Raw genomic sequence first — 11,394 nt, 5'->3', positions numbered from 1 at the left:
AAATTGCAATAATTTTTTGTTGCTTTGTATTGGCCATCACATCTTCTATATTTCTAAATTGTTTCATTTTTAATAGCTAATATTTTTGAAGAATCCTATTCCTGCAATCTACACCAGAATATTTTTAAGATAATTGCATTTTCAATCTTTAAGCAAATGAGAACTTATAAAATGTCTTTAATCTCTTTCCAGTTCTTTGACTGATTGTGGTTCTCCAGGATTGTGTCAGTGGCAAGATCTGATTGTGATACTCTCAGATATCGTAAGAACACTTTTAAAGTTTGTTTCTTTCCCCAAAATTCCTCACCTAGACAATAAGAAACTCACAGCTTTTTCCAACTCCACCAGAAGTTCCAAGGCTGCACTCTGAAATCTCACTGACAGCTGAGAACAGATCAGCACTGCAATAAAGCCAAGTCTCCAGCAAAAACTGCTCACTATCAATAAAGATTTCCAGGTGCTTCTGGTAAGACACTGAGGTCATATCAGAATGAACTGATTTACATTATTGTTTGTAAAGAACTCTCTGCTTTATTCATGGGGTTTTTTCCCTGACTAAAAGCATTATTATCTCCATTTTGAAGGAACTGACAGTTATTTTGTTTTTTAATTAATATCATTATAAGCTTTCTTTCACAGTTTTGTTCCTTGATATATATATATATATATATATATATCTTGAAATATAAAATTCTAAATTTGAGTAAAATATTTTTAAAAACTGAGTGTAGATTTAACTCTTTCAAAGCGCTGAGATTGACATTGTTTCAGTACTGTGTTTCTTTAAGTTTAACTTGAAAACAAAGCAAAACTTACCACTCACAGAGTAATGCTATATCCTCGACACTTATGCTATTGCTCTGCAAAGATGTACTCAGTGGATTCAGTCTTCAATTTATTCACACAGTAAATGAATTAAATGAGTAATGCATCTTATATAAATGGGAGGTTATCAGCCTGTTTGGACCAGAGGGTAGCTGGTGTTCAATCATGACCTATGATGAATGCAATTGGAAACACATGGGATAGTCCTCTTGTCCTTTCCACTCTGCCTCCTGGTCTGTTTCCTTTTCTCTGTAAATCAATTCTTTTCCTGAGGGAAGAACAACCAAAGAATAAAAAGGGCCTTAACAGACCATGCAGAAGTCATTTCTAGAAAAAAAAGCGGAGAGCCTAAATTTAGTCTGTTTTGCAGTTTAGAGCTTCTATCTAGGGTTTATTAGCATTCCATAAGATCAAGAATTCTGTTTTCCTCCTTGTTTTGCTTGAACCTTGACCTTATTCTCTGCATTGAACAGTAACAGGATTGCATAAACATCTTTGACCCTTTGGTCCAATTCCACCCAATTAAATTTACATAGTGCTAAAACATTCTTGTTTGGATTTCAGTTGTCCATCTAAATTTAGCAACACTCTTTACCATCTTTTATGATATAAACATATGTCTACTGCCTGCATGTTGGTAATACTAACAGCAAATTCCACAATTATGTGGTGCAACACCTTTTTCACATCTACAGACTTTTGTGCCTATTTCATATGACTTTAGATATGTCTGCCACTTTTTAAAAGCATTTTGAAAACTCTTATCTCTGTTTTCATGGATTAGGTTCCAAACTACTGTAGTTCCTCACAAATATTAAATACATAACCAGTGATACTGGTAACATATTTAATTATTTATACATATACATATACACATGGTTACATACAATCTAAAGCATTAAAATTCAGTAGATTATGACTTAGAGTTAAAACAGAAGATCTATTGTAGAGGAAAAAAAAAGCTCTGTCTTTCTCAAGGGCAGAAAGAACAGGTACACAGTTTGTAAGCCAGTGAAGTATGCAGAAAATTTTGTGATTCAAAGACTTAAAAAGAGCCTTTAGATCATGGATGATCAGTATCATTATACATGTTCACCTACAACAAGGGCCAGAAGGAGGATCTGGGGAACTATAGGTCTGTCAGTCTGACATTGGTGCTGAGGAAGGTCATGGAGCAGATCATCTTGAGTGCCATCACCTGGCACGTGCAGAACAGCCAGGATATCTGGCCCAGCCAGCACAGGTGTAGGAGAGACAAGTCCTGCTTGACCAACATGTCTCCTTCTAGGACAAGATGACCTGCCCAGTGGATGAGGAAAAGGCTGTGGATGTTTTGGAGGTTGTAGAGAGGTGGATCTCCTTTCCCTAGCAACAAGTGATAGTACAAAAGGAAACAGCCTCAAGTTGAGCCAGGGAAAGTTTAGATTCCATATTAGGAAAAAAATTCTTCACCAAAAGGATTGTTAAGCACTGGAATGGGTTTCTGAGGGAAGCGGTTGAATTGCCATTCCCAGAGGAACCTAAAAGGCATGTAGACATGGTGCTTAAGAACACCATGTCTACATGGTTTATACTTGCTGGACTTGATAGTAGTATGTTTACATTGGACTTGATGATCTTAAGGTTATTCTCCAACCTGGATGATTCCATGGTTTGCTGCTTCATTCAGAGAATCCATGCTGTGACTGTGTATGACTTCAAGACCCAGAAACTAATGTTGTATTCACAGAGAGAGAAGCACCTTGAAACGCTTGTGTTTTTTATCATAACTTTCACTAGGTTTTTGGACTGTAACAGTGAAATATTGTAACAATGAAAGCCACAGCAAATGACAATATTGGGTTTCAAACCCCCTCACACAACCCTAGAAAAATGCAATCCCCTCACAAAACTATTCTTTGAATTCATAGGTCATGTACTATCCATGTTTTAGTCCAATCGTAATTAATAATAGAAGTATATACCATCTAAATGTGCTCATAGGAGTATTTATGTAACGTTTATGTTTCTCTTAATTTTTTCAGAAGTAACATTTGGCAGATTGGAGTTTATTCTGAATAAATGGGAAGCACATAATTTTCTATCACTCAATGCATTTTAGGAACTTAAGAGCAACGTTCAACCATAGAAGAAAATTGTTCTGTTCCATATTCCAAGAGAACTCAGGGGCGAGGTGGGGGGAATGGGGTGGGGAACGCAAACTTCTATGTACATTTTAATGCTTCCAGCAGATTTAACTAAATTTTTCCAGATTCTAAACTATATCTCTATGGTTGAGCAAATCTCTGGAAGAGATAAAATTCTGCAAATACATCTGTTTCTTAAGAAAGGTACTTATTTAACCACTCAGTGCAAATATCTCTGAAATGCTAAGCTGTCTCAGCTCCCTTCCATGAAAATGAAGGCTACTCAGCACCTCAGAGAATGAGCCTTAAGCTAATGTAGTAGTTGATCACCCATTTCTGCTCACATTTCAACGCAATTCTTTAGATAAAACAGAAAGAAAATCTTTAGGAAAACATTCAGTTCATAATCTACTGCAAATACTTAACTTATATTAAGTTCTGCATTTATCCAAAGATATCTGTACCTCACCTGCTCCTATTTGAAAAGACTAGAGTTAATTCATGATACCTCATATAGCTTTCCAAATTACATTCATGTTTATGAAAACAAGAATTACCTGGAAAAAGTGGGAAAGCTGAGCATCAAACTTAAGCCTTTTCATAATCAATTATGCATTCATCCAAGAATCAAATTTTCTAGTTTCATTACGAAAAACAAACAAGCAAACAACAGAAACAAGTATAGGACATAATTATGCAGAAAAGAAGGCTTGACAGAAATTTCTAAATCAATAGCTCAAATCTAGGGAGAGCAGAGAGTAATATTTAAAATGAGCTCAAAGTAGTCTCAGAGTTATTGATTTGATTCCACTACAGCACATTTCCAGCACTTCTATTCTCTGCGAGTCTTATGGGTATAATTATTCTGTCCTTCAGGAACTATACTGGTTAAAGCAAAAATGACAAAACTGAATAAATTTTGTCTTTTTTTTTAGTACCATATTGCCCTTTAATACTGCGTAGGGAGGATTTTTTATCTGTCATTTTTACATACTTAACAAAGAAGGAATGATTGAAAGTGGGTTGCTCTTGACAATTTTCAGGTAGGCTTATTCTTTCATAAGCTGTGCATCCAATATTCTTACATAAACCTAGTATGCTTTCTGTTGTCAGGGCATCCCCAAAAATAAAGACAACAATGACTTCATTTTCTCCTGTCAGTTTTTCTACTTTTAAGGGAGGATAAAAATTATATCTACCAGCTAACAAACCTACCACACAAGATGTTTGGGAGGATGAACTTGTTGACAAGATACATTCTGGAAGCCTAGTAAAGATCAAACGTCTATTTAAATTTGCAATGCATGTGGATTTCTATAAAATTGTATACATGTCAGTCCCCAGTTATAATCTGAAAACAAATAGTCGCTCAAAGTTGAAATTCTCTAATTTTTTCTTAATACAAAAGTAGAGGCTTACATTTCAGAGCTATTGAACAGCTGTGAAAATCAGGACACCCTGGGAGCCATAGAGCCTGCTGCTCTATGCAACACTAACACACATTCACAGGATGCACAGTAGCTGTCAGGACATTGCTCATTATACTGCTGATGGAGTGTGCTGGAAATTACACTACATTATGTGTGGTATTCTCATCCAACAATCAGAGGAATGGGTTTCATTCTTTCCTTAGGCCAAACAGCATCCGGCTTACATATTATTTTGCTTGAAGTCGCTCTAACCACAAAACTATGCAAGATGCTCTCCTCCTGCTTTAGTTAATACACTTTCCTATGGGGACATTAGACTAATCAGGCCAGTGACAGAAAATGCAAGACAACTTATGACTATGTGTCCTCTTTTAGACCTACACAGAAGTCCTAATTAGTATTTAAAAATGTTGGAGTGTTAGTGTATCTGATGGACCTTTAGACTCCCTTGAGCTACACCACATGTAGAAGAGTAGAAACATGAAGCAAATACACAATCCAACATCAACAATTTTGTACATTGGAAGTTCTCTGGATTTTAATGGCTTATCCCTTGTTGTACCCCCTGGTGCTGCTTATGGAATTCTCTGCACTATATGATGTGTGCTGTAAGATTTAAAGCACACAATACACCAGATTAAGGCAGAAATCTTGGATATGTCCTTTTTGAAATTTTCACCAGGATCTAAATAAACTGAAATCTCTATCTCTGTGTGTACCATCTTTAAAAATCTTGTTAGGAATTTTATACTTTGTGTCTGAAAGAAATTGAAAAGGATTTTCAAAGCAATGTAGTGAAAGTGCAGCATTCATTTTCCTTAAAAATAAATTCTCCTTCACCAAAGTAGATCTATCAGACATAAATACTCTGTAAGAACAATTTTCAGAAAAAAATTCAGTAATTTTCCATTCATGTGCCAAAAAGACTTCATGTATCTTGATATGCCCATATTCATAAGCACATAGACATATATATATATATATTACAATACCTAAAAATCTCAGACTATATAAAGTAAAAGACTATATGAAGTAGAATACCATCAGGCAGGGTGCTAAGAGAGAGATTGAGATGCATCCAGGGACTATTTCATATACATATAAATATAGTCCAGATAGAATTGTTTCTTATCAGCATGCCATGATTTTGTATTCTGATCAATTATAAAAATTGGCTCAGTCTGAGCAATGTGTTAAATGCATTTTAGTTCCACATTTGTAATTATGTATGCAAGTATATCACTTGATAGTGAGACTGTTCAAGCTGGCTCTGCCAATTGCGATCATTTATGGCATATGTCCCCACTATTCTAGGCCTCAATAATGAAAATGTTTGACTTTGATTTGCTACTTATATTTTCTACCAATAAAACTAATTCCTCTATCTTGGGAATGACTGATATTTTAGCTGTCCTCATCTCTTCAGAAGAGCTACTAAGCAGCATTTTTTAAATGACATTATCTTCATATTTTCCCTACAGTCCTCCTTAGCTAACTTCAAGGATAATTAATGAGTATTTCAAACAGGTTTTATTGAGAGTCATCTATCAGTTGGAAAGTTACAGTTTCTATATGTTGCAAATACCCACACATTTGCATCTCCTCATTAGGAAAGATCCCAATTCTGCTGTACCTCATAAGGGCATATAAAATGATTTTACTAGCAGCTCAAATAACTTTTAATTTAACGATTCCAGAGACCTCGTTTTCTCCTGAACAGTCTAAACCACCATAAATCACAGGAATCACATGCCCTTTCTCGTTTACCCCACTAGATTATAAAGTTAGTAAATTACAGTAGCCTGAAATGTGAATTTGGCATGGCTTTTTAAAGATGATTGAAAAGGAGGAAAATCCAATTAGTTTAGGCTGTAATGTAAACATTATGAATATGTTTACATTACAGCCTAAACAGTTCTTCTGAGAACTTCAGAAGAAATAACAATCTTACACTGCTTGTATTCAATCCTGCAATATTTAGGTGTTTCCTGCTTTTGTTGTATGTATTTATACTTGCATCTTAGATGTAAGGGTTCAAGATAAATGAGGGTTTCTTCTTTGAATTCAGCACAAAAAGTATAAACTTGTTTGTAGGCATATCCTTTAAAAATGAATAGGAACATTATATTTCAAAAAATTTATTGGCATAATACGTAGACTTGAACCCTGGTATCTTATATTCTTATTGGCAGTAATCTCGTAACAAGCAGTCATATTTTACTAAAAAATGCTCTAAAATCTAAAATGAATATAAACTTTTAACAGAAATTACACATCACTGTAGAGAAATTAAAGTTTTTATCCAGCATCTCATGAAGCCAATACAGTATTTACATTCATAATGCATTTGTGGTGGCTATTCGAGTGCTAAAGACTGAAGAAAACTCTTCTAAATTGGTTTATATTTGCTACAATAAGTTGACAGTAGATAATGGAAATTATTTGGAAAGAGAACATAATTAACATGATTTATCAAACTTTGGATCTTTTAGAAATTAAATAAGTTAGATAAACTGATTTTATCTGAAGTCAGTAATAATGTATATGAGATAAAAAAAGAATAATGTATGTTCAGAACTTGAAAATTAAAAATTAAAAATTTGAGGGCTGCTTTCATTGTAAGAAAAAACAGGATTTTTTAAGTTTGTTCCAATATAAGCCTCTGAACTGGACATTTAGGGTCTATAACCTCCTCTCAGGCTAGCAGGAACCAATTGCATACAAACGTAGTTAAAATGACAGCATGTTTTAATTTTTGCCTCTGTGTGTGCGTCTCCATCTTTGTGTCTCTGTTTTCCTTATGTTTAGAAACAATAAAAAAAAAAAGTGTGGTTATTCTTATTAGCACTGAAATGGTTGAATACATCCTTTACTGTCGCAGACATCTTTTGTGAAAAATCTTTTCTTGGGATTTTTCTCCCTTCTGAGAAGCTGGGGCCTCAGAAACAATATGTAAACAATAATTATCTGCTGCTGTAGAATGCAACAGGTGGATTTTTGATTGAGCCATCTTGAATGTTTATAATTAACGGCCAATCAAGACAGGGATATCTCGGACAGAGTCCGAGAGAGCTACCTTTTGTTTTAATTCTTCTTATTCTATTCTTAGCTTAGCTAGCTTCTGAGGAAACCTGTACTTCTATTTCTTTTTAGTATAGTTATAATATAATATATGTATATCATAAAATAATAAATCAAGCCTTCTAAACATAGAGTCAACATTCTCGTCTCTTCCCTCATCCAAAAACCCTTGTGACCACTGTCACACTTTACAATTTCCACCTGTGTAATTTTTGTCCTTTATTTACTGGCTTCTTTAATTGCTAAAACTGCCTGCATAAAGCTATCTAGTGAAGCCGCTGCATACTCAGTGCAGCAGTCTTGACCTCCATTTAGTTCCCATTATTTTTCCTTTCCTATTTCTGCCTGTTCCCTTCTCTTGACAGCTGCTGGATATTCTGCCCTGGCTTCTGTGTACTCTTACCTTCTCTCTAATTCTGCTGCAAGGCGTAAACTTTCATCATCTCCTTCCCACCTGTGCAGAGGAGAGCGTCATGCTGGAATGAAGTTATGAAATTCACTTTCTTCATAGTAGCCTGTGTGGTTCTGTACCCTGTGTTAATGACTCAGACAGGGTTGATAGCACACATGCTTGATAACACACCTCAGTGCCGCCTTCTGTTTTGCTCTCCACCACCTCTGCCTCACCAAAGTGAGGAGGGGGGGCAAGAAGTTGGGAGGGAACAGTCAGGACAGCTGACCCCTGCTGACCAAAGGGATATTCCACACCATTTGATATTGTGCTCAGCAGTAATAACTGGGGGAAGGATAGAGAAAGAAAGAAAGAAAGAAAGAAAGAAAGAAAGAAAGAAAGAAAGAAAGAAAGAAAGAAAGAAAGAAAGAAAGAAAGAAAGAAAGAAAGAAAGAAAGAAAGAAAGAAAGAAAGAAAGAAAGAAAGAAAGAAAGAAAGAAAGAAAGAAAGAAAGAAAGAAAGAAAGAAAGAAAGAAAGAAAGAAAGAAAGAAAGAAAGAAAGAAAGAAAGAAAGAAAGAAAGAAAGAAAGAAAGAAAGAAAGAAAGAAAGAAAGAAAGAAAGAAAGAAAGAAAGAAAGAAGAGACATTCATTTGTCATCCCAATCAGCCATTATGCATGCTGAGGCCCTTATTCCCAGAAAGCAGATGGAAATCTGCCTGCTGATGGCAAGTACTGAATCAATTCCTTATTTTGCTTCGCTTGCACACACAATGTTTGCTTTTTTCATTAGTTTAATTGTCTCAACCCAATTCCTTTTGCCTTCCTTAATTTTTTTCCTTTCCATCTCCTGGGACAGAGGACTGACCTCAAGGGTGGGAGTTTAGCTGTTGGCGAAGGGCAAATGACTACATGGTCTGTTTTTTATCCAGTCTGGATTTGTGTCACTTATTGATATAAATTTATCTTCTGTTCCTATATAAATTATTCCCAAGAGTTCCAGTCCTTTTTTCTTCCTGTGCAGAAAAAATATCTCAAGACTTTAGTCATGAGTTTTCCTCATGGATGTCTATTTGAACACAGCTAATGTAATTCTCTGACTCCTCCCTTCCATTAAACTTACTTGTTACTATCTTCCTTTAAAAATCTGAACACCTACAATATCTTCATAAAAAGAACATTGACTTTGACTGCAGTGCTTCATGAACAAGCTATGTCAAAATCCTCATCCTTTTTTAAAGAGGAATAAGATAAACCCCTTTTCGTCCATTATAGCATCCATCCACGTTGTTATTATTAGCTACCATCATATTCTTTCTCCAGAAAAATTCTGTCTTGACCCAGTTGTATCTATGCTCATGCAAGGACCATTTTCCAAGAAAATTTAGTGTGCACTGTTTAAATACACACAGTCCAATCCACACAAAATACATAATTCAGCAGATTATCACAACTATAGCAGACATACATTTAAACCTTCATTCAGAAAAGTACATATAGTCAGAAGGGTATTTAAGTATATGTTCAGACGGACAGCAAGACAGCAATTAATGAACTACTGAACCATACACAGCACAATGAGAGAATATTTTGCCTGTTATTTCTTCAACTGTCCTGAATGCACAGTTTCATAAATAATGAATCAGACAGTTATTATCTGATTTTCTGAAGAGATTGCAATATTGAAAAAAAGTCTTGCATCTTTTTCATGGTTCATTTTGAATAAGGAGCGCTAAGTACAAATCTAGACCCAGTAAGTTACGTGTTATGTGCAGTAAGATAGATCAAGCAGCATGAAGAGAACCTGAGAGTGCAGCAGATAACTCTGGCAGGGAAACTGAGCACTAGAGCTGATTGAACATTGTAAAACACAGTGTACATATATTTATTTAATGCTGAAGTGCTGTCTGCTTCAACAATACGCCTTCTTATTAAGACTTATTTATGCGCATTTGTGGAAGGTGGTTTTAATTCCCATAAATTTTGAAGGAAGGTTGTCTAGTACATAAGGTCTTATATTCACAGGTGACCAAAAGCATCTGTGGCACAAAAAATCTTCTCTTTATTAAAAAGAATGTCATCTGTAAAGTCAGCAACCGTAATAAACCAATGATTTAGAAGATGTAGGAAAGAGCCCACAATCTTTAAATAGCATTTCTAGAGAAGAACATATGTCACATGTCTAGGTTCCAGATAACAGATGATCTGAATGTCCACCTACTTACAGTCTGAAGATACTTCTAGACATATAGAAGTGCCAGAAAACAGTTTACTATGGAAATAACTTATACCTTAAATTTGTCATCCCTTTTGTGCAAGTATAAATTGCTACATCAACAAAAATTAATGAAGTATGTTCTCAAAGAAGACTAAAGAAAATGCTCAATTCATGTTGAATATTCACTATGATTGTTTATTTATCTCCTGTCTTTAGTGCAATACTCCGACCCCTTTTCAGTATCATCCACTTGCTCTTGTCTATCTTGTCTATTGCGAGTCCTTAAGGAAGACACTACCCAAACATTAATGGAAAAAGAAAGCTCATCTATACTATGACACACATAGTCAACACTAGGTCAAGGTATCTTTCCTAACAGTAATGAATTTCCATTGCTGTTAAGCACCACTGATGCACAATATGATGGAAAATCTTAGCACTCTTATGAATTAAAGGAATAGAAAAATTGGAATGGAATTGAATGGACTACCTGTAGGAGTCCTAGTTAATTTTTTACATTATCTCTGCTTAATTTTAACATTATCTTTATTGTATATACATATATGTTTCTTTACTTTAGATATGTAAATGACTTATGATTTGCAAAAGTCATTTAGAGTCAGCAGAAATTACATCTGTGCCTTAAGAGAAGAATAGTCTCTTACTCTTTATAATTGATTCATTAACCATGTGCACAATACTGTGGGCACAACTTTAATTGCATTAGATTCAGATGAGTGTCTGTCTCACCATTTCTTGTAGTGTTTACATTTTCTTCAACTTGGGCAATTTGTGATGTGCTTATGTGTGCATTATGCACTTGTGGAAGGACATTTCAGGTTCAGAAGGACATTACCTCCTTATTTCCTGTCACGTTAAACTAGAATATCAACAACTTTCACTTCCTATTTCTCGCCTGCCTCCCTGTTAACCAAAAAAAAAAAAAAAAAAGGATTTCTACAAGCCAGGAAGTCACAATTCCCCAGCACAAAATACCAAGAAAAGTAATAGTTCTTTGCCTCATTTTCTCAACCACGGTGATACTTTCAGCCAGTTATTACTCATGGCTATGTCTTTACTGGAGTTAGACACCTGAGCTATACTTAGCCTATAAAAAGCCAGCAATACTGCTGCTTCCTAAATGCTCAACTAGGTCAGAACATTAGCAGATATAAGCTTTTACACTTCCTGAGAAGTGTCACTTCCATTGAAACTCTTCTACATTCTAGAAAATATTTAAATAATCGTTGAACCATGGAGAATGGGGAAATAGCTCTGCAGCCAATGAAGCAGCATACTTGGAAGACCTTCAGTCTGCTCCCTGC

The 11,394-nt window shown here is 35.2% G+C and overlaps 1 long non-coding RNA gene across 1 annotated transcript in view; it reads right to left on the bottom strand.

Moving 5' to 3' along the window:
- Positions 1 to 820: 820 nt before the first annotated feature.
- The window catches only part of LOC139590696 (uncharacterized), a 34,336-nt gene continuing 23,762 nt past the window's right edge, over positions 821 to 11,394 (bottom strand). Inside the window, exon 4 of the long non-coding RNA XR_011679405.1 lies at positions 821 to 1,093. This is a non-coding gene — a long non-coding RNA (uncharacterized lncRNA). The remainder of the gene's footprint in view (positions 1,094 to 11,394) is intronic.

This window comes from Agelaius tricolor, unplaced genomic scaffold (assembly GCF_023055355.1).
Source record: "Agelaius tricolor isolate 1412-34295 unplaced genomic scaffold, bAgeTri1.0.p SCAF_5, whole genome shotgun sequence".
Taxonomy (NCBI): Eukaryota; Metazoa; Chordata; class Aves; order Passeriformes; family Icteridae; genus Agelaius; species Agelaius tricolor.
This window is presented reverse-complemented; position numbering and strand designations above follow the sequence as displayed.